The 5708-nt window shown below is 38.8% G+C and overlaps 1 long non-coding RNA gene across 1 annotated transcript; it reads right to left on the reverse strand.

Annotated features, from left to right (window-relative positions):
* Positions 1-1393: 1393 nt before the first annotated feature.
* On the reverse strand, positions 1394-2205 carry LOC141594345 (uncharacterized). The gene is made up of 4 exons (XR_012522140.1): positions 2111-2205; positions 1904-2030; positions 1653-1735; positions 1394-1545 (listed from the first exon to the last, which is right to left on the reverse strand). It is a non-coding gene; the product is annotated as an uncharacterized LOC141594345 (long non-coding RNA).
* Between the last annotated feature and the right edge of the window lie 3503 nt (positions 2206-5708).

A 5708-nucleotide genomic window follows, 5' to 3' on the forward strand; every position in this document is an offset into this window, starting at 1 on the left:
AACAGGCGACTGATTTTGGCGACTGAAATCAGTCGCCAAAATCAATTTGGCGACTGAAATCAGTCGCCAAACGTCAGTCGCGGACCTTAGTCGCCTTTTCTAGCTTTGGCGACTAAAGTCGGGGTCCAAATTTGGCGACTGAAAAATCAGTCGCCAAATGACTAAAATAGCGACTGATATGGTAGTCGCCAAATTGGCGACTGAAATGCAGTCGCCAAATCTAAATTCAGTCGCCAAATTTGGGTGACGTAGCCAGTTTAGCTGAGGTAATTTGGCGACTGATTTGGGATTTGGCGACTGCAATTCAGTCGCCAATTTGGCGACTACCAAAAATCAGTCGCCAATTTGGCGACTGAATTTCAGTCGCCAAATCCCAATTCAGTCGCCAAAGCTACTGTATGTTTTGGTGGTTTTTTTCGTTTTCATTGCTAGCCAAATATTTACAACCTGCATACAAACCGATGTTCCACAACACCATACATCCCAAATTTCAACACACACAACACCATACATTTCAACCCAACACCTCCCAATTTCTCAAACATCATTTCATATATTGAAAATGAAAGTTTTACAAGCTAAGCTATTCTAAATGTTCAAGTCTAAAGTGTTCAAGTTTTACAAGCTTACATGCTAAAATCATCTTACTTGGAAGCCAACACCGGCTCCACTCCCCCCATGTGGACCATGCGGATCATTTGGATCGTAGTTGGATCTAGGTCCGGGGTTACAACCTTGCCACCAATTCTCAAACATTTCCATTCTTTCCTTCATTTGCCGGAATTCTTCATCACGTTTGGCAAGTTCTTCATCACGTTTGGCATCACATTCATCACGCTCTCTTATTTGACTTTGAAGTTGACTAATAATTCCCGGTTGATACGTGTTGCTGGGAATTCTTGAAGTCGATCTTCTACGCGTTTTCTCATAAAAAGCCGGTGTTGAACTTCCGGTACCATACACGTGCCCTTTCTTGAAGCCATCCACCAACTCATACCATATGTCATTATCCGGTTTTTCTGGATTGGCGGCTTTTTCTCGTTCAAATGCTTCCTACAATATTAAACAAATGGTTGTAAGTTAATATGGTAACCACCTTATATACGACATTTTAAAAGAGAATAAATTAACAAAAATTAAGTGTTACGGAAAACTTACATATAATTTCTTGTCTTTTGGCTTAGTCCAAGTTCTAACCCCTTTGTGGTCAACCCTGAAATGCGTGTCCAGAAACACTTCCGGTACCGTTGCAATCGGCTGTGACTTCTTCTTTCCTCTCTGAATGAAAAAAAAACATACATGTTAGAAAATAAACAAAAAATCTAACATAAAATAAACATGTTGCATTGAAAACAAAAAAAAAGTGTGAAATAATAGACAAACTTACACCCAACATACGATTCCAGAACGATCGTGAACCCGCGTAATGAGTAGGCTCGTTCACGGCGTCTTCCTTTCCTCCTCTTTTGTTGAGGGATGCTTGCTTAGACTTCTTCTGAAAAGCTTCACTTTTGGTATGCTTTATTAAGCCTTCATACTTGTCACCTGCAATTACACATATGAAATCATAACTAATAAGTTACTGATATTATTTATAATATAAGAGAGTATATGCTAATTAATACAAATAACAAAACAAGTTAATTAAATACCTTTCATGTGGTCTGGTTCCTTTGGGCGCCTAACTACCTTCCAAATCACGTCCCGATATCGTCGAGTACCGACGTCATTGTACCTGTTACGGACATTCTGTTCTTGAGACGGTGACCAAGCGAATGATAACTACAAAAAAAGCGGCAAAATTTCATATTAGTATAAAATAAAAGTATAACCTTGGTTCTTAAAAAATTTATCAAAATTAATTATTTGGTTTCTAAAACAAAGAATTACGAAAAATATATACCCGAAAGTTATTGAACCACGCCTCTCTTTGTGCATGAGAAGCTTGTGTCCACGATGTAGGAATTGGACCCACGAAATTAGTCTTCGTGCTTTTCGTGACACCTCGTATCACGCAATCGTCCATAAACCTGCATTTATTTTGAACATGTAAAATTACAAAAAAAAAAAAAGAAATAAAAATAGTAGACTAATAAAGAATAAAACTTACCATAATCCCGTCGGCTCAAGAATCATCCGATGATCCGAAGTGTACCGTATCGGCACCCGTGCTGGCTCGTCGGTAGCGTCAGTCTCCTCACCGTCACCGTCATGCATCGGATCCTCCCGCACAAACTCCTCCTCCTGCTCCGGACGCGTACTCCTCCTCCTCCCGAGCCGCCTCCACGCTTCCTACCTCGACTGCGCTTCGACCATCTCACGATAATACAAATAAAAATTAACACAAATAATGATAAATGAAAATTATACAGACTTCTAAATTTTAATAATTTACTCTTGAGGAATACAAAATTATACCAATTTAATCATCTTCATCTTCAAACCCCTCGTCCTCATCCTCTTCCTCATCCTCATCATCGTCATCATCATCATCATAATCATCTTCATCTCCAAACCCCTCGTCCTTCCTCCTTTTCTCCTCCTCCCTTCTCCTCCTCACCTCATCGTCCCCCCTCCTCTCCTCCTCTTCTTCCCTTCTCTCCTCCTCCTCCTCCTCCGCCTCATCCTCCCCCGGCAGTCTCTCTTCCACGTCATAATATTCTTCCTCTTACATGTCTTCACCATCTTTATTCTCATGCTCATAGTTGATTTCATCGGGTGGAGACAAAAGCGTTTCATTTGAAACGTTTTCTTCTTGGAAAAAAGTTGTATCAACTTGTGACCGTGCCTTTGTCTTAAAGATTGCACACCACGCATTTTGATTTCTATCATTTGTTGTGCTTGGATAAGTAGCAAAATACACTTGATGAGCCTGATGTGCAAGTATAAATGGATCATACTTAGAGTATGTTCTAGTACGATTCACTTCTACAAGCTTGTATTGTTCATGTACTCTCATTCCAGCCACAGAATTATCCTTCCAGTCAACCTTGAATAAGACAGTTTTATAAGCTCGGTCACGTCCACTATAACTAATTTCAAAGATATCTTCAACTATACCATAGTATTCGTTGTCATCAAGAGAAGAAATAGTAACCCCCCAATTGCACCTAGCCTTACCTTTACCGTAGTTGAATGTTTGAAAATTAAAGCCATTAACCGAGTATCGATTCCACGTTCCTACCATTTTTGAAGGACCAAAAGCCAAACTTCTTATCAAATCATCTTGAATATTCAACTCAATTACATGTTTCTGAAACCATGATGGAAATTGGTCCTCATGTTTGTCCCAAACATCATCCTTACTTATATTAGGATTCCTCTGAATGAAATCATTAACAAACGTGTTTTCGTATGGCTCCAAGAGGTCACAATTAGATAGCACGTAAAGGTGGGCACGATTATACTCCTTATCATCCAAATATCTTGTTTGCCCCTTTGATGAACACCCTTCATCATCTTGAGTTTGAAAAAATTCGGGTAAACTTCCGTCTACTTCATCCGGTTTCTCAACATTCAAGTTTTTTGCTTTGGTTTCTATATGTTTTTCAAAGTAAAGAGAACAAAAGTTTGCAATCTCTTCCGTTAAATAAGCATTGCATATAGAACCTTCCACCCTAGCTTTATTACCAATTTTTTTCTTCAAATGATTAAGAAACCTATAAAAGTTAATGATGAGCTTTATTAATAATAAAGTTAACATATAATAAATAGATTAGTTATTATTATTAATTTTAATTTAAAAGTAGCAAGATTATCTTAATTACCTTTCAAATGGATACATCCACCTATATTGGACGGGTCCCCCAACTTTGGCTTCATATGGCAAATGAACCGGTAGATGCTCCATGGAGTTAAAAAATGCAGGAGGAAAGATCATTTCAAGCTTACACAATATCTGTGGTATTTGCTCTTCTAGACGAATCATGTCATCAACACATATTGAAGAGGCACATAAATCTCGGAAGAATTGACTAATCTCAACAACTGCATTCCAAACGTTTGTCGGCACGAGGTGTTTCAGAGCAACGGGTAATAATCGCTCCATGAATACATGACAATCATGACTTTTCAAGCCTTGCAACTTCAGCTTCTTAAGATCAACACATCGACTAAAATCTGATGCATACCCATCAGGAAACTTCAAATTTTGTAACCACTCACACAATACTTTTCTCTTAGCTTTGTCGAGAGTGAAAATGGATGTTGGCTTAGACCCGTCGCCGCGAATGTGTAATTTGGGACGATGACAAAATTTCTGCAAATCTTTTCTAGAAGCAATGCTATCACATTTTTCACCTTCTACATCCATGATCATGTCAATTAGTTGCTCAAAGATTTTTTTTTCTATGTGCATTACATCCAAATTATGTCTTATCAACATTGTCTTCCAATAAGGAAGGTCCCAAAGAATGCTTCTTTTAAACCAACCGTTTTCCTGCTTTTTCAATTATTTAAATTCTTCCTCGGTACCATCAATAGGGGATGGTAAATCACATACCGTCTTCCATATCTCATCCCCATGCACTCGTTTCGGAGGGGCATCAAGCACCTCTTTACCTTTTGTGAAAGCTTTCTTGTTCTTCCTATGTGGATTTCCCTCTCGTAAGAAGCATCTATGACAATCAAACCAGCTTATTTTCTTGCTATTGGGAAGCCAAAATGCTTTACTTTCCTCCATGCAACAAGGACATGCTTTTTGTCCTTATGTAGACCACCCAGATAGCATACCATAGGCGGGAAAATCATTTATTGTCCACAAAAGGGAAGCTTTAAGTTGAAAATTTTGTTTTTTAGACACATCATAAGTTTCCACCCCAACTTCCCACAAATATTTCAACTCCTCCACCAATGGTTGTAAATAAACATCCAAATTACGTTTCGGGCTTTTTGGTCCGGGAACAATAAGTGACAAGAAGATAAATGGTCTTTTCATACATAACCAAGGTGGTAAATTGTATGGTGTGACCATAACGGGCCAACAAGAATACTTCCTCCCAAAATTACCGAAAGGATCAAATCCATCCGTACACAAGCCAAGTCGTACATTGCGGGGTTCCTTGGCAAAATCAGGATACATCTGATCAAATCGTTTCCATTCTTCCCCATCACTAGGATGACTCATCTTCCCCGGAGCACGTGGGTTTTCTTTGTGCCATCTCATTTGTTCGGCAATGTTTTTGGTGGCATAGATTCTTTGAAGTCTTGGTGCGAGAGGAAAGTAAAACAATTGGTTACATGCTATTGGTTTCTTACTCTTTTTGGCCCTCTTACTACCATTGCCTTTTTTCAACACCAAAACTGTATCTCCTTCACTTGTCTCATATCTATCCGCCCCACAATCTTTACATTTGTCAAGCAAAGCATCATCTTTCCAAAATAGCATACATCCTTCAGGACATGCATCAATCTTTTCATGCGGTAACTGAAGACCTTTAACTACTTTTTTGGTAGTATAGAAACTTCGGGTCATGATATTATCATCGTGGAAAGATTCCTCAATTAACGAGGCAATGCCATCAACAGCAACAAATGGCATATTGAACTCACATTTCAAGGTAATTAGCCTAGAAGCGGCTTGTAACAATGTCATTCTTCTTCCTTCATACAAGGGTTTTTCTGAGGCTTCTAACATGTCAAGAAAGGCTTTTGCTTGTGGGTGTGGCGGTTGTTCTTCAGAAATAGTTGTATGGTCATCACTATTAAAA

The sequence above is a fragment of the Silene latifolia genome, chromosome 8, assembly GCF_048544455.1.
Source record: "Silene latifolia isolate original U9 population chromosome 8, ASM4854445v1, whole genome shotgun sequence".
Lineage (NCBI taxonomy): Eukaryota > Viridiplantae > Streptophyta > Magnoliopsida > Caryophyllales > Caryophyllaceae > Silene > Silene latifolia.